Source organism: Medicago sativa, chromosome 8 (assembly GCF_051527215.1).
Source record: "Medicago sativa cultivar Bolivia chromosome 8, Bolivia_mono, whole genome shotgun sequence".
NCBI lineage: Eukaryota > Viridiplantae > Streptophyta > Magnoliopsida > Fabales > Fabaceae > Medicago > Medicago sativa.
In genome coordinates this window covers 23,701,485-23,721,011 of record NC_140756.1, presented here as the reverse complement: position 1 = coordinate 23,721,011, position 19,527 = coordinate 23,701,485, and positions in this window count along the sequence as shown.

Genomic DNA, 19,527 nt, shown 5'->3' with positions numbered 1-19,527 from the left:
GAAAAAGGTCAAAAACGAGTAAAATCCATAAATTAACAAGGAAATTCACTTAACCCCCATTTTGGCCTTTTTAAAAAAAATTTAAAATAAACCATGGATGTCGTAGATATGCTCGTTAGATTTCCTAGGAACTATTACATGCTTCGATTCGATAAGGCTAGGCCACTTTATGACCTTTTTAGTGAAAGAAAAAGGGTCAAAAACGAGTAAAATCCGTAAATTAACAAGGAAATTCACTTAACCCCCATTTTGGCCGTTTTTCAAAATTCTAAAATAAACCATGGATGTCGTAGATATGCTTGTTAGATTTCCTAGGAACTATTACATGCTTCGATTCGATAAGGCTAGGCCACTTTATGACCTTTTTAGTGAAAGAAAAAGGGTCAAAAACGAGTAAAATCCGTAAATTAACAAGGAAATTCACTTAACCCCCATTTTGGCCATTTTTAAAAATTCTAAAATAAACCATGGATGTCGTAGATATGCTTGTTAGATTTCCTAGGAACTATTAAATGCTTCGACTCGATAAGGCTAGGCCACTTTATGACCTTTTTAGTGAAAGAAAAAGGGTCAAAAACGAGTAAAATCCGTAAATTAACAAGGAAATTCACTTAACCCTCATTTTGTCCATTTTTGAAAATGATAAAATCAACCTTGGAATTCGAATATATGCTTGTTAGATTTCATAGGAACTATTACATGCTTCGATTCGATAAGGCTAGGCCACTTTATGACCTTTTTAGTGAAATAAAAAGGTCAAAAACGAGTAAAATCCATAAATTAACAAGGAAATTCACTTAACCCCCATTTTGGCCTTTTTAAAAAATTCTGAAATAAACCATGGATGTCGTAGATATGCTTGTTAGATTTCCTAGGAACTATTACATGCTTCGATTCGATAAGGCTAGGCCACTTTATGACCTTTTTAGTGAAAGAAAAAGGTCAAAAACGAGTAAAATCCATAAATTAACAAGGAAATTCACTTAACCCCCATTTTGTCCATTTTCGAAAATGATAAAATCAACCTTGGAATTCGAATATATGCTTGTTAGATTTCATAGGAACTATTACATGCTTCGATTCGATAAGGCTAGGCCACTTTATGACCTTTTTAGTGAAAGAAAAAAGGTCAAAAATGAGTAAAATCCGTATATTAACAAGGAAATTCAATTAACCCCCATTTTGGCCTTTTTAAAAAATTCTAAAATAAACCATGGATGTCGTAGATATGCTTGTTAGGTTTCCTAGGAACTATTACATGCTTCGATTCGATAAGGCTAGGCCACTTTATGACCTTTTTAGTGAAAGAAAAAGGGTCAAAAACGAGTAAAATCATTAAATTAACAAGGAAATTCACTTAACCCCCATTTTGGCCATTTTTAAAAATTCTAAAATAAACCATGGATGTCGTAGATATGCTTGTTAGATTTCCTAGGAACTATTAAATGCTTCGACTCGATAAGGCTAGGCCACTTTATGACCTTTTTAGTGAAAGAAAAAGGGTCAAAAACGAGTAAAATCCGTAAATTAACAAGGAAATTCACTTAACCCTCATTTTGTCCATTTTTTAAAATGATAAAATCAACCTTGGAATTCGAATATATGCTTGTTAGATTTCATAGGAACTATTACATGCTTCGATTCGATAAGGCTAGGCCACTTTATGACCTTTTTAGTGAAATAAAAAGGTCAAAAACGAGTAAAATCCATAAATTAACAAGGAAATTCACTTAACCCCCATTTTGGCCTTTTTAAAAAATTCTGAAATAAACCATGGATGTCGTAGATATGCTTGTTAGATTTCCTAGGAACTATTACATGCTTCGATTCGATAAGGCTAGGCCACTTTATGACCTTTTTAGTGAAAGAAAAAGGTCAAAAACGAGTAAAATCCATAAATTAACAAGGAAATTCACTTAACCCCCATTTTGTCCATTTTCGAAAATGATAAAATCAACCTTGGAATTCGAATATATGCTTGTTAGATTTCATAGGAACTATTACATGCTTCGATTCGATAAGGCTAGGCCACTTTATGACCTTTTTAGTGAAAGAAAAAAGGTCAAAAATGAGTAAAATCCGTATATTAACAAGGAAATTCAATTAACCCCCATTTTGGCCTTTTTAAAAAATTCTAAAATAAACCATGGATGTCGTAGATATGCTTGTTAGGTTTCCTAGGAACTATTACATGCTTCGATTCGATAAGGCTAGGCCACTTTATGACCTTTTTAGTGAAAGAAAAAGGTCAAAAACGAGTAAAATCCATAAATTAACAAGGAAATTCACTTAACCCCCATTTTGGCCTTTTTAAAAAAAATTTAAAATAAACCATGGATGTCGTAGATATGCTTGTTAGATTTCCTAGGAACTATTACATGCTTCGATTCGATAAGGCTAGGCCACTTTATGACGTTTTTAGTGAAATAAAAAGGTCAAAACGAGTAAAATCCATAAATTAACAAGGAAATTCACTTAACCCCCATTTTGGCCTTTTTAAAAAATTCTGAAATAAACCATGGATGTCGTAGATATGCTTGTTAGATTTCCTAGGAACTATTACATGCTTCGATTCGATAAGGCTAGGCCACTTTATGACCTTTTTAGTGAAAGAAAAAGGGTCAAAAACGAGTAAAATCCGTAAATTAACAAGGAAATTCACTTAACCCCCATTTTGGCCGTTTTTCAAAATTCTAAAATAAATCATGGATGTCGTAGATATGCTTGTTAGATTTCCTAGGAACTATTACATGCTTCGATTCGATAAGGCTAGGCCACTTTATGACCTTTTTAGTGAAAGAAAAAGGGTCAAAAACGAGTAAAATCCGTAAATTAACAAGGAAATTCACTTAACCCTCATTTTGTCCATTTTTGAAAATGATAAAATCAACCTTGGAATTCGAATATATGCTTGTTAGATTTCATAGGAACTATTACATGCTTCGATTCGATAAGGCTAGGCCACTTTATGACCTTTTTAGTGAAATAAAAAGGTCAAAAACGAGTAAAATCCATAAATTAACAAGGAAATTCACTTAACCCCCATTTTGGCCTTTTTAAAAAATTCTGAAATAAACCATGGATGTCGTAGATATGCTTGTTAGATTTCCTAGGAACTATTACATGCTTTGATTCGATAAGGCTAGGCCACTTTATGACCTTTTTAGTGAAAGAAAAAGGTCAAGAACGAGTAAAATCCATAAATTAACAAGGAAATTCACTTAACCCCCATTTTGGCCTTTTTAAAAAAAATTTAAAATAAACCATGGATGTCGTAGATATGCTTGTTAGATTTCCTAGGAACTATTACATGCTTCGATTTGATAAGGCTAGGCCACTTTATGACATTTTTAGTGAAAGAAAAAGGGTCAAAAACGAGTAAAATCCGTAAATTAACAAGGAAATTCACTTAACCCTCATTTTGTCCGTTTTCGAAAATGATAAAATCAACCTTGGAATTCGAATATATGCTTGTTAGATTTTATAGGAACTATTACATGCTTCGATTCGATAAGGCTAGGCCACTTTATGACCTTTTTAGTGAAAGAAAAAGGTCAAAAACGAGTAAAATCCATAAATTAACAAGGAAATTCACTTAACCCCCATTTTGGCCTTTTTAAAAAATTCTAAAATAAACCATGGATGTCGTAGATATGCTTGTTAGATTTCCTAGGAACTATTACATGCTTCGATTCGATAAGGCTAGGCTACTTTATGACCTTTTTAGTGAAAGAAAAAGGGTCAAAAACGAGTAAAATCCGTAAATTAACAAGGAAATTCACTTAACCCTCATTTTGTCCATTTTCGAAAATGATAAAATCAACCTTGGAATTCGAATATATGCTTGTTAGATTTCATAGGAACTATTACATGCTTCGATTCGATAAGGCTAGGCCACTTTATGACCTTTTTAGTGAAAGAAAAAAGGTCAAAAATGAGTAAAATCCGTATATTAACAAGGAAATTCAATTAACCCCCATTTTGGCCTTTTTAAAAAATTCTAAAATAAACCATGGATGTCGTAGATATGCTTGTTAGGTTTCCTAGGAACTATTACATGCTTCGATTCGATAAGGCTAGGCCACTTTATGACCTTTTTAGTGAAAGAAAAAGGTCAAAAACGAGTAAAATCCATAAATTAACAAGGAAATTCACTTAACCCCCATTTTGGCCTTTTTAAAAAAAATTTAAAATAAACCATGGATGTCGTAGATATGCTTGTTAGATTTCCTAGGAACTATTACATGCTTCGATTCGATAAGGCTAGGCCACTTTATGACCTTTTTAGTGAAATAAAAAGGTCAAAAACGAGTAAAATCCATAAATTAACAAGGAAATTCACTTAACCCCCATTTTGGCCTTTTTAAAAAATTCTGAAATAAACCATGGATGTCGTAGATATGCTTGTTAGATTTCCTAGGAACTATTACATGCTTCGATTCGATAAGGCTAGGCCACTTTATGACCTTTTTAGTGAAAGAAAAAGGTCAAAAACGAGTAAAATCCATAAATTAACAAGGAAATTCACTTAACCTCCATTTTGGCCTTTTTAAAAAATTCTAAAATAAACCATGGATGTCGTAGATATGCTTGTTAGATTTCCTAGGAACTATTACATGCTTCGATTCGATAAGGCTAGGCCACTTTATGACCTTTTTAGTGAAAGAAAAAGGGTCAAAAACGAGTAAAATCCGTAAATTAACAAGGAAATTCACTTAACCCTCATTTTGTCCATTTTAGAAAATGATAAAATCAACCTTGGAATTCGAATATATGCTTGTTAGACTTTATAGGAACTATTACATGCTTCGATTCGATAAGGCTAGGCCACTTTATGACCTTTTTAGTGAAAGAAACAAGGTCAAAAATGAGTAAAATCCGTATATTAACAAGGAAATTCAATTAACCCCCATTTTGGCCTTTTTAAAAAATTCTAAAATAAACCATGGATGTCGTAGATATGCTTGTTAGGTTTCCTAGGAACTATTACATGCTTCGATTCGATAAGGCTAGGCCACTTTATGACCTTTTTAGTGAAAGAAAAAGGTCAAAAACGAGTAAAATCCATAAATTAACAAGGAAATTCACTTAACCCCCATTTTGGCCTTTTTAAAAAAAATTTAAAATAAACCATGGATGTCGTAGATATGCTTGTTAGATTTCCTAGGAACTATTACATGCTTCGATTTGATAAGGCTAGGCCACTTTATGACATTTTTAGTGAAAGAAAAAGGGTCAAAAACGAGTAAAATCCGTAAATTAACAAGGAAATTCACTTAACCCTCATTTTGTCCATTTTCGAAAATGATAAAATCAACCTTGGAATTCGAATATATGCTAGTTAGATTTTATAGGAACTATTACATGCTTCGATTCGATAAGGCTAGGCCACTTTATGACCTTTTTAGTGAAAGAAAAAGGTCAAAAACGAGTAAAATCCATAAATTAACAAGGAAATTCACTTAACCCCCATTTTGGCCTTTTTAAAAAATTCTAAAATAAACCATGGATGTCGTAGATATGCTTGTTAGATTTCCTAGGAACTATTACATGCTTCGATTCGATAAGGCTAGGCTACTTTATGACCTTTTTAGTGAAAGAAAAAGGGTCAAAAACGAGTAAAATCCGTAAATTAACAAGGAAATTCACTTAACCCTCATTTTGTCCATTTTCGAAAATGATAAAATCAACCTTGGAATTCGAATATATGCTTGTTAGATTTCATAGGAACTATTACATGCTTCGATTCGATAAGGCTAGGCCACTTTTTGACCTTTTTAGTGAAAGAAAAAAGGTCAAAAATGAGTAAAATCCGTATATTAACAAGGAAATTCAATTAACCCCCATTTTGGCCTTTTTAAAAAATTCTAAAATAAACCATGGATGTCGTAGATATGCTTGTTAGGTTTCCTAGGAACTATTACATGCTTCGATTCGATAAGGCTAGGCCACTTTATGACCTTTTTAGTGAAAGAAAAAGGTCAAAAACGAGTAAAATCCATAAATTAACAAGGAAATTCACTTAACCCCCATTTTGGCCTTTTTAAAAAAAATTTAAAATAAACCATGGATGTCGTAGATATGCTTGTTAGATTTCCTAGGAACTATTACATGCTTCGATTCGATAAGGCTAGGCCACTTTATGACCTTTTTAGTGAAATAAAAAGGTCAAAAACGAGTAAAATCCATAAATTAACAAGGAAATTCACTTAACCCCCATTTTGGCCTTTTTAAAAAATTCTGAAATAAACCATGGATGTCGTAGATATGCTTGTTAGATTTCCTAGAAACTATTACATGCTTCGATTCGATAAGGCTAGGCCACTTTATGACCTTTTTAGTGAAAGAAAAAGGTCAAAAAGGAGTAAAATCCATAAATTAACAAGGAAATTCACTTAACCCCCATTTTGGCCTTTTTAAAAAATTCTAAAATAAACCATGGATGTCGTAGATATGCTTGTTAGATTTCCTAGGAACTATTACATGCTTCGATTCGATAAGGCTAGGCCACTTTATGACCTTTTTAGTGAAAGAAAAAGGGTCAAAAACGAGTAAAATCCGTAAATTAACAAGGAAATTCACTTAACCCTCATTTTGTCCATTTTAGAAAATGATAAAATCAACCTTGGAATTCGAATATATGCTTGTTAGACTTTATAGGAACTATTACATGCTTTGATTCGATAAGGCTAGGCCACTTTATGACCTTTTTAGTGAAAGAAAAAGGTCAAAAACGAGTAAAATCCATAAATTAACAAGGAAATTCACTTAACCCCCATTTTGGCCTTTTTAAAAAATTCTAAAATAAACCATGGATGTCGTAGATATGCTTGTTAGGTTTCCTAGGAACTATTACATGCTTCGATTCGATAAGGCTAGGCCACTTTATGACCTTTTTAGTGAAAGAAAAAGGGTCAAAAACGAGTAAAATCCATAAATTAACAAGGAAATTCACTTAACCCCCATTTTGGCCTTTTTAAAAAATTCTGAAATAAACCATGGATGTCGTAGATATGCTTGTTAGATTTCCTAGGAACTATTACATGCTTTGGTTCGATAAGGCTAGGCCACTTTATGACCTTTTTAGTGAAAGAAAAAGGTCAAAAACGAGTAAAATCCATAAATTAACAAGGAAATTCACTTAACCCCCATTTTGGCCTTTTTAAAAAAAATTTAAAATAAACCATGGATGTCGTAGATATGCTTGTTAGATTTCCTAGGAACTATTACATGCTTCGATTTGATAAGGCTAGGCCACTTTATGACATTTTTAGTGAAAGAAAAAGGGTCAAAAACGAGTAAAATCCGTAAATTAACAAGGAAATTCACTTAACCCTCATTTTGTCCATTTTCGAAAATGATAAAATCAACCTTGGAATTCGAATATATGCTTGTTAGATTTTATAGGAACTATTACATGCTTCGATTCGATAAGGCTAGGCCACTTTATGACCTTTTTAGTGAAAGAAAAAGGTCAAAAACGAGTAAAATCCAAAAATTAACAAGGAAATTCACTTAACCCCCATTTTGGCCTTTTTAAAAAATTCTAAAATAAACCATGGATGTCGTAGATATGCTTGTTAGATTTCCTAGGAACTATTACATGCTTCGATTCGATAAGGCTAGGCTACTTTATGACCTTTTTAGTGAAAGAAAAAGGGTCAAAAACGAGTAAAATCCGTAAATTAACAAGGAAATTCACTTAACCCTCATTTTGTCCATTTTCGAAAATGATAAAATCAACCTTGGAATTCGAATATATGCTTGTTAGATTTCATAGGAACTATTACATGCTTCGATTCGATAAGGCTAGGCCACTTTATGACCTTTTTAGTGAAAGAAAAAAGGTCAAAAATGAGTAAAATCCGTATATTAACAAGGAAATTCAATTAACCCCCATTTTGGCCTTTTTAAAAAATTCTAAAATAAACCATGGATGTCGTAGATATGCTTGTTAGGTTTCCTAGGAACTATTACATGCTTCGATTCGATAAGGCTAGGCCACTTTATGACCTTTTTAGTGAAAGAAAAAGGTCAAAAACGAGTAAAATCCATAAATTAACAAGGAAATTCACTTAACCCCCATTTTGGCCTTTTTAAAAAAAATTTAAAATAAACCATGGATGTCGTAGATATGCTTGTTAGATTTCCTAGGAACTATTACATGCTTCGATTCGATAAGGCTAGGCCACTTTATGACCTTTTTAGTGAAATAAAAAGGTCAAAAACGAGTAAAATCCATAAATTAACAAGGAAATTCACTTAACCCCCATTTTGGCCTTTTTAAAAAATTCTGAAATAAACCATGGATGTCGTAGATATGCTTGTTAGATTTCCTAGGAACTATTACATGCTTCGATTCGATAAGGCTAGGCCACTTTATGACCTTTTTAGTGAAAGAAAAAGGTCAAAAACGAGTAAAATCCATAAATTAACAAGGAAATTCACTTAACCCCCATTTTGGCCTTTTTAAAAAATTCTAAAATAAACCATGGATGTCGTAGATATGCTTGTTAGATTTCCTAGGAACTATTACATGCTTCGATTCGATAAGGCTAGGCCACTTTATGACCTTTTTAGTGAAAGAAAAAGGGTCAAAAACGAGTAAAATCCGTAAATTAACAAGGAAATTCACTTAACCCTCATTTTGTCCATTTTAGAAAATGATAAAATCAACCTTGGAATTCGAATATATGCTTGTTAGACTTTATAGGAACTATTACATGCTTCGATTCGATAAGGCTAGGCCACTTTATGACCTTTTTAGTGAAAGAAAAAGGTCAAAAACGAGTAAAATCCATAAATTAACAAGGAAATTCACTTAACCCCCATTTTGGCCTTTTTAAAAAATTCTAAAATAAACCATGGATGTCGTAGATATGCTTGTTAGGTTTCCTAGGAACTATTACATGCTTCGATTCGATAAGGCTAGGCCACTTTATGACCTTTTTAGTGAAAGAAAAAGGGTCAAAAACGAGTAAAATCCATAAATTAACAAGGAAATTCACTTAACCTCCATTTTGTCCATTTTCGAAAATGATAAAATCAACCTTGGAATTCGAATATATGCTTGTTAGATTTCATAGGAACTATTACATGCTTCGATTCGATAAGGCTAGGCCACTTTATGACCTTTTTAGTGAAAGAAAAAAGGTCAAAAATGAGTAAAATCCGTATATTAACAAGGAAATTCAATTAACCCCCATTTTGGCCTTTTTAAAAAATTCTAAAATAAACCATGGATGTCGTAGATATGCTTGTTAGGTTTCCTAGGAACTATTACATGCTTCGATTCGATAAGGCTAGGCCACTTTATGACCTTTTTAGTGAAAGAAAAAGGTCAAAAACGAGTAAAATCCATAAATTAACAAGGAAATTCACTTAACCCCCATTTTGGCCTTTTTAAAAAAAAATTAAAATAAACCATGGATGTCGTAGATATGCTTGTTAGATTTCCTAGGAACTATTACATGCTTCGATTCGATAAGGCTAGGCCACTTTATGACCTTTTTAGTGAAAGAAAAAGGGTCAAAAACGAGTAAAATCCGTAAATTAACAAGGAAATTCACTTAACCCCCATTTTGGCCGTTTTTCAAAATTCTAAAATAAACCATGGATGTCGTAGATATGCTTGTTAGATTTCCTAGGAACTACTACATGCTTCGATTCGATAAGGCTAGGCCACTTTATGACCTTTTTAGTGAAAGAAAAAGGGTCAAAAACGAGTAAAATCCGTAAATTAACAAGGAAATTCACTTGACCCTCATTTTGTCCATTTTTGAAAATGATAAAATCAACCTTGGAATTCGAATATATGCTTGTTAGATTTCATAGGAACTATTACATGCTTCGATTCGATAAGGCTAGGCCACTTTATGACCTTTTTAGTGAAATAAAAAGGTCAAAAACGAGTAAAATCCATAAATTAACAAGGAAATTCACTTAACCCCCATTTTGGCCTTTTTAAAAAAAATTTAAAATAAACCATGGATGTCGTAGATATGCTTGTTAGATTTCCTAGGAACTATTACATGCTTCGATTTGATAAGGCTAGGCCACTTTATGACATTTTTAGTGAAAGAAAAAGGGTCAAAAACGAGTAAAATCCGTAAATTAACAAGGAAATTCACTTAACCCTCATTTTGTCCATTTTCGAAAATGATAAAATCAACCTTGGAATTCGAATATATGCTTGTTAGATTTTATAGGAACTATTACATGCTTCGATTCGATAAGGCTAGGCCACTTTATGACCTTTTTAGTGAAAGAAAAAGGTCAAAAACGAGTAAAATCCATAAATTAACAAGGAAATTCACTTAACCCCCATTTTGGCCTTTTTAAAAAATTCTAAAATAAAACATGGATGTCGTAGATATGCTTGTTAGATTTCCTAGGAACTATTACATGCTTCGATTCGATAAGGCTAGGCCACTTTATGACCTTTTTAGTGAAAGAAAAAGGTCAAAAACGAGTAAAATCCATAAATTAACAAGGAAATTCACTTAACCCCCATTTTGGCCTTTTTAAAAAATTCTAAAATAAACCATGGATGTCGTAGATATGCTTGTTAGATTTCCTAGGAACTATTACATGCTTCGATTCGATAAGGCTAGGCCACTTTATGACCTTTTTAGTGACAGAAAAAGGGTCAAAAACGAGTAAAATCCGTAAATTAACAAGGAAATTCACTTAACCCTCATTTTGTCCATTTTAGAAAATGATAAAATCAACCTTGGAATTCGAATATATGCTTGTTAGACTTTATAGGAACTATTACATGCTTCGATTCGATAAGGCTAGGCCACTTTATGACCTTTTTAGTGAAAGAAAAAGGTCAAAAACGAGTAAAATCCATAAATTAACAAGGAAATTCACTTAACCCCCATTTTGGCCTTTTTAAAAAATTCTAAAATAAACCATGGATGTCGTAGATATGCTTGTTAGGTTTCCTAGGAACTATTACATGCTTCGATTCGATAAGGCTAGGCCACTTTATGACCTTTTTAGTGAAAGAAAAAGGGTCAAAAACGAGTAAAATCCATAAATTAACAAGGAAATTCACTTAACCCCCATTTTGGCCTTTTTAAAAAATTCTGAAATAAACCATGGATGTCGTAGATATGCTTGTTAGATTTCCTAGGAACTATTACATGCTTCGATTCGATAAGGCTAGGCCACTTTATGACCTTTTTAGTGAAAGAAAAAGGTCAAAAACGAGTAAAATCCATAAATTAACAAGGAAATTCACTTAACCCCCATTTTGTCCATTTTCGAAAATGATAAAATCAACCTTGGAATTCGAATATATGCTTGTTAGATTTCATAGGAACTATTACATGCTTCGATTCGATAAGGCTAGGCCACTTTATGACCTTTTTAGTGAAAGAAAAAAGGTCAAAAATGAGTAAAATCCGTATATTAACAAGGAAATTCAATTAACCCCCATTTTGGCCTTTTTAAAAAATTCTAAAATAAACCATGGATGTCGTAGATATGCTTGTTAGGTTTCCTAGGAACTATTACATGCTTCGATTCGATAAGGCTAGGCCACTTTATGACCTTTTTAGTGAAAGAAAAAGGTCAAAAACGAGTAAAATCCATAAATTAACAAGGAAATTCACTTAACCCCCATTTTGGCCTTTTTAAAAAAAAATTAAAATAAACCATGGATGTCGTAGATATGCTTGTTAGATTTCCTAGGAACTATTACATGCTTCGATTCGATAAGGCTAGGCCACTTTATGACCTTTTTAGTGAAAGAAAAAGGGTCAAAAACGAGTAAAATCCGTAAATTAACAAGGAAATTCACTTAACCCCCATTTTGGCCGTTTTTCAAAATTCTAAAATAAACCATGGATGTCGTAGATATGCTTGTTAGATTTCCTAGGAACTATTACATGCTTCGATTCGATAAGGCTAGGCCACTTTATGACCTTTTTAGTGAAAGAAAAAGGGTCAAAAACGAGTAAAATCCGTAAATTTACAAGGAAATTCACTTAACCCTCATTTTGTCCATTTTTGAAAATGATAAAATCAACCTTGGAATTCGAATATATGCTTGTTAGATTTCATAGGAACTATTACATGCTTCGATTCGATAAGGCTAGGCCACTTTATGACCTTTTTAGTGAAATAAAAAGGTCAAAAACGAGTAAAATCCATAAATTAACAAGGAAATTCACTTAACCCCCATTTTGGCCTTTTTAAAAAAAATTTAAAATAAACCATGGATGTCGTAGATATGCTTGTTAGATTTCCTAGGAACTATTACATGCTTCGATTTGATAAGGCTAGGCCACTTTATGACATTTTTAGTGAAAGAAAAAGGGTCAAAAACGAGTAAAATCCGTAAATTAACAAGGAAATTCACTTAACCCTCATTTTGTCCATTTTCGAAAATGATAAAATCAACCTTGGAATTCGAATATATGCTTGTTAGATTTTATAGGAACTATTACATGCTTCGATTCGATAAGGCTAGGCCACTTTATGACCTTTTTAGTGAAAGAAAAAGGTCAAAAACGAGTAAAATCCATAAATTAACAAGGAAATTCACTTAACCCCCATTTTGGCCTTTTTAAAAGATTCTAAAATAAACCATGGATGTCGTAGATATGCTTGTTAGATTTCCTAGGAACTATTACATGCTTCGATTCGATAAGGCTAGGCGACTTTATGACCTTTTTAGTGAAAGAAAAAGGGTCAAAAACGAGTAAAATCCGTAAATTAACAAGGAAATTCACTTAACCCTCATTTTGTCCATTTTCGAAAATGATAAAATCAACCTTGGAATTCGAATATATGCTTGTTAGATTTCATAGGAACTATTACATGCTTCGATTCGATAAGGCTAGGCCACTTTATGACCTTTTTAGTGAAAGAAAAAAGGTCAAAAATGAGTAAAATCCGTATATTAACAAGGAAATTCAATTAACCCCCATTTTGGCCTTTTTAAAAAATTCTAAAATAAACCATGGATGTCGTAGATATGCTTGTTAGGTTTCCTAGGAACTATTACATGCTTCGATTCGATAAGGCTAGGCCACTTTATGACCTTTTTAGTGAAAGAAAAAAGGTCAAAAATGAGTAAAATCCATAAATTAACAAGGAAATTCACTTAACCCCCATTTTGGCCTTTTTAAAAAATTCTGAAATAAACCATGGATGTCGTAGATATGCTTGTTAGATTTCCTAGGAACTATTACATGCTTCGATTCGATAAGGCTAGGCCACTTTATGACCTTTTTAGTGAAATAAAAAGGTCAAAAACGAGTAAAATCCATAAATTAACAAGGAAATTCACTTAACCCCCATTTTGGCCTTTTTAAAAAAAATTTAAAATAAACCATGGATGTCGTAGATATGCTTGTTAGATTTCCTAGGAACTATTACATGCTTCGATTTGATAAGGCTAGGCCACTTTATGACATTTTTAGTGAAAGAAAAAGGGTCAAAAACGAGTAAAATCCGTAAATTAACAAGGAAATTCACTTAACCCTCATTTTGTCCATTTTCGAAAATGATAAAATCAACCTTGGAATTCGAATATATGCTTGTTAGATTTTATAGGAACTATTACATGCTTCGATTCGATAAGGCTAGGCCACTTTATGACCTTTTTAGTGAAAGAAAAAGGTCAAAAACGAGTAAAATCCATAAATTAACAAGGAAATTCACTTAACCCCCATTTTGGCCTTTTTAAAAAATTCTAAAATAAACCATGGATGTCGTAGATATGCTTGTTAGATTTCCTAGGAACTATTACATGCTTCGATTCGATAAGGCTAGGCTACTTTATGACCTTTTTAGTGAAAGAAAAAGGGTCAAAAACGAGTAAAATCCGTAAATTAACAAGGAAATTCACTTAACCCTCATTTTGTCCATTTTCGAAAATGATAAAATCAACCTTGGAATTCGAATATATGCTTGTTAGATTTCATAGGAACTATTACATGCTTCGATTCGATAAGGCTAGGCCACTTTATGACCTTTTTAGTGAAAGAAAAAAGGTCAAAAATGAGTAAAATCCGTATATTAACAAGGAAATTCAATTAACCCCCATTTTGGCCTTTTTAAAAAATTCTAAAATAAACCATGGATGTCGTAGATATGCTTGTTAGGTTTCCTAGGAACTATTACATGCTTCGATTCGATAAGGCTAGGCCACTTTATGACCTTTTTAGTGAAATAAAAAGGTCAAAAACGAGTAAAATCCATAAATTAACAAGGAAATTCACTTAACCCCCATTTTGGCCTTTTTAAAAAATTCTGAAATAAACCATGGATGTCGTAGATATGCTTGTTAGATTTCCTAGGAACTATTACATGCTTCGATTCGATAAGGCTAGGCCACTTTATGACCTTTTTAGTGAAATAAAAAGGTCAAAAACGAGTAAAATCCATAAATTAACAAGGAAATTCACTTAACCCCCATTTTGGCCTTTTTAAAAAAAATTTAAAATAAACCATGGATGTCGTAGATATGCTTGTTAGATTTCCTAGGAACTATTACATGCTTCGATTTGATAAGGCTAGGCCACTTTATGACATTTTTAGTGAAAGAAAAAGGGTCAAAAACGAGTAAAATCCGTAAATTAACAAGGAAATTCACTTAACCCTCATTTTGTCCATTTTCGAAAATGATAAAATCAACCTTGGAATTCGAATATATGCTTGTTAGATTTCATAGGAACTATTACATGCTTCGATTCGATAAGGCTAGGCCACTTTATGACCTTTTTAGTGAAAGAAAAAGGTCAAAAACGAGTAAAATCCATAAATTAACAAGGAAATTCACTTAACCCCCATTTTGGCCTTTTTAAAAAATTCTAAAATAAACCATGGATGTCGTAGATATGCTTGTTAGATTTCCTAGGAACTATTACATGCTTCGATTCGATAAGGCTAGGCTACTTTATGACCTTTTTAGTGAAAGAAAAAGGGTCAAAAACGAGTAAAATCCGTAAATTAACAAGGAAATTCACTTAACCCTCATTTTGTCCATTTTCGAAAATGATAAAATCAACCTTGGAATTCGAATATATGCTTGTTAGATTTCATAGGAACTATTACATGCTTCGATTCGATAAGGCTAGGCCACTTTATGACCTTTTTAGTGAAAGAAAAAAGGTCAAAAATGAGTAAAATCCGTATATTAACAAGGAAATTCAATTAACCCCCATTTTGGCCTTTTTAAAAAATTCTAAAATAAACCATGGATGTCGTAGATATGCTTGTTAGGTTTCCTTGGAACTATTACATGCTTCGATTCGATAAGGCTAGGCCACTTTATGACCTTTTTAGTGAAAGAAAAAGGTCAAAAACGAGTAAAATCCATAAATTAACAAGGAAATTCACTTAACCCCCATTTTGGCCTTTTTAAAAAAAATTTAAAATAAACCATGGATGTCGTAGATATGCTTGTTAGATTTCCTAGGAACTATTACATGCTTCGATTCGATAAGGCTAGGCCACTTTATGACCTTTTTAGTGAAATAAAAAGGTCAAAAACGAGTAAAATCCATAAATTAACAAGGAAATTCACTTAACCCCCATTTTGGCCTTTTTAAAAAATTCTGAAATAAACCATGGATGTCGTAGATATGCTTGTTAGATTTCCTAGGAACTATTACATGCTTCGATTCGATAAGGCTAGGCCACTTTATGACCTTTTTAGTGAAAGAAAAAGGTCAAAAACGAGTAAAATCCATAAATTAACAAGGAAATTCACTTAACCCCCATTTTGGCCTTTTTAAAAAATTCTAAAATAAACCATGGATGTCGTAGATATGCTTGTTAGATTTCCTAGGAACTATTACATGCTTCGATTCGATAAGGCTAGGCCACTTTATGACCTTTTTAGTGAAAGAAAAAGGGTCAAAAACGAGTAAAATCCGTAAATTAACAAGGAAATTCACTTAACCCTCATTTTGTCCATTTTAGAAAATGATAAAATCAACCTTGGAATTCGAATATATGCTTGTTAGACTTTATAGGAACTATTACATGCTTCGATTCGATAAGGCTAGGCCACTTTATGACCTTTTTAGTGAAAGAAAAAGGTCAAAAACGAGTAAAATCCATAAATTAACAAGGAAATTCACTTAACCCCCATTTTGGCCTTTTTAAAAAATTCTAAAATAAACCATGGATGTCGTAGATATGCTTGTTAGGTTTCCTAGGAACTATTACATGCTTCGATTCGATAAGGCTAGGCCACTTTATGACCTTTTTAGTGAAAGAAAAAGGGTCAAAAACGAGTAAAATCCGTAAATTAACAAGGAAATTCACTTAACCCTCATTTTGTCCATTTTTGAAAATGATAAAATCAACCTTGGAATTCGAATATATGCTTGTTAGATTTCATAGGAACTATTACATGCTTCGATTCGATAAGGCTAGGCCACTTTAAGACCTTTTTAGTGAAAGAAAAAGGGTCAAAAACGAGTAAAATCCGTAAATTAACAAGGAAATTCACTTAACCCCCATTTTGGCCGTTTTTCAAAATTCTAAAATAAACCATGGATGTCGTAGATATGCTTGTTAGATTTCCTAGGAACTATTACATGCTTCGATTCGATAAGGCTAGGCCACTTTATGACCTTTTTAGTGAAAGAAAAAGGGTCAAAAACGAGTAAAATCCGTAAATTAACAAGGAAATTCACTTAACCCCCATTTTGGCCATTTTTAAAAATTCTAAAATAAACCATGGATGTCGTAGATATGCTTGTTAGATTTCCTAGGAACTATTAAATGCTTCGACTCGATAAGGCTAGACCACTTTATGACCTTTTTAGTGAAAGAAAAAGGGTCAAAAACGAGTAAAATCCGTAAATTAACAAAGAAATTCACTTAACCCTCATTTTGTCCATTTTTGAAAATGATAAAATCAACCTTGGAATTCGAATATATGCTTGTTAGATTTCATAGGAACTATTACATGCTTCGATTCGATAAGGCTAGGCCACTTTATGACCTTTTTAGTGAAATAAAAAGGTCAAAAACGAGTAAAATCCATAAATTAACAAGGAAATTCACATAACCCCCATTTTGGCCTTTTTAAAAAATTCTGAAATAAACCATGGATGTCGTAGATATGCTTGTTAGATTTTCTAGGAACTATTACATGCTTCGATTCGATAAGGGTAGGCCACTTTATGACCTTTTTAGTGAAAGAAAAAGGTCAAAAACGAGTAAAATCCATAAATTAACAAGGAAATTCACTTAACCCCAATTTTGGCCTTTTTAAAAAATTATAAAATAAACCATGGATGTCGTAGATATGCTTGTTAGATTTCCTAGGAACTATTACATGCTTCGATTCGATAAGGCTAGGCTACTTTATGACCTTTTTAGTGAAAGAAAAAGGGTCAAAAACGAGTAAAATCCGTAAATTAACAAGGAAATTCACTTAACCCTTATTTTGTCCATTTTCGAAAATGATAAAATCAACCTTGGAATTCGAATATATGCTTGTTAGATTTCATAGGAACTATTACATGCTTCGATTCGATAAGGCTAGGCCACTTTATGACCTTTTTAGTGAAAGAAAAAAGGTCAAAAATGAGTAAAATCCGTATATTAACAAGGAAATTCAATTAACCCCCATTTTGGCCTTTTTAAAAAATTCTGAAATAAACCATGGATGTCGTAGATATGCTTGTTAGATTTCCTAGGAACTATTACATGCTTCGATTCGATAAGGCTAGGCCACTTTATGACCTTTTTAGTGAAAGAAAAAGGTCAAAAACGAGTAAAATCCATAAATTAACAAGGAAATTCACTTAACCCCCATTTTGGCCTTTTTAAAAAATTCTAAAATAAACCATGGATGTCGTAGATATGCTTGTTAGATTTCCTAGGAACTATTACATGCTTCGATTCGATAAGGCTAGGCCACTTTATGACCTTTTTAGTGAAAGAAAAAGGGTCAAAAACGAGTAAAATCCGTAAATTAACAAGGAAATTCACTTAACCCTCATTTTGTCCATTTTCGAAAATGATAAAATCAACCTTGGAATTCGAATATATGCTTGTTAGATTTTATAGGAACTATTACATGCTTCGATTCGATAAGGCTAGGCCACTTTATGACCTTTTTAGTGAAAGAAAAAGGGTCAAAAACGAGTAAAATCCGTAAATTAACAAGGAAATTCACTTAACCCCCATTTTGGCCGTTTTTCAAAATTCTAAAATAAACCATGGATGTCGTAGATATGCTTGTTAGATTTCCTAGGAACTATTACATGCTTCGATTCGATAAGGCTAGGCCACTTTATGACCTTTTTAGTGAAAGAAAAAGGGTCAAAAACGAGTAAAATCCGTAAATTAACAAGGAAATTCACTTAACCCCCATTTTGGCCATTTTTAAAAATTCTAAAATAAACCATGGATGTCGTAGATATGCTTGTTAGATTTCCTAGGAACTATTAAATGCTTCGACTCGATAAGGCTAGACCACTTTATGACCTTTTTAGTGAAAGAAAAAGGGTCAAAAACGAGTAAAATCCGTAAATTAACAAGGAAATTCACTTAACCCTCATTTTGTCCATTTTTGAAAATGATAAAATCAACCTTGGAATTCGAATATATGCTTGTTAGATTTCATAGGAACTATTACATGCTTCGATTCGATAAGGCTAGGCCACTTTATGACCTTTTTAGTGAAATAAAAAGGTCAAAAACGAGTAAAATCCATAAATTAACAAGGAAATTCACATAACCCCCATTTTGGCCTTTTTAAAAAATTCTGAAATAAACCATGGATGTCGTAGATATGCTTGTTAGATTTTCTAGGAACTATTACATGCTTCGATTCGATAAGGCTAGGCCACTTTATGACCTTTTTAGTGAAAGAAAAAGGGTCAAAAACGAGTAAAATCCGTAAATTAACAAGGAAATTCACTTAACCCTTATTTTGTCCATTTTCGAAAATGATAAAATCAACCTTGGAATTCGAATATATGCTTGTTAGATTTCATAGGAACTATTACATGCTTCGATTCGATAAGGCTAGGCCACTTTATGACCTTTTTAGTGAAAGAAAAAAGGTCAAAAATGAGTAAAATCCGTATATTAACAAGGAAATTCAATTAACCCCCATTTTGGCCTTTTTAAAAAATTCTGAAATAAACCATGGATGTCGTAGATATGCTTGTTAGATTTCCTAGGAACTATTACATGCTTCGATTCGATAAGGCTAGGCCACTTTATGACCTTTTTAGTGAAAGAAAAAGGTCAAAAACGAGTAAAATCCATAAATTAACAAGGAAATTCACTTAACCCCCATTTTGGCCTTTTTAAAAAATTCTAAAATAAACCATGGATGTCGTAGATATGCTTGTTAGATTTCCTAGGAACTATTACATGCTTCGATTCGATAAGGCTAGGCCACTTTATGACCTTTTTAGTGAAAGAAAAAGGGTCAAAAACGAGTAAAATCCGTAAATTAACAAGGAAATTCACTTAACCCTCATTTTGTCCATTTTCGAAAATGATAAAATCAACCTTGGAATTCGAATATATGCT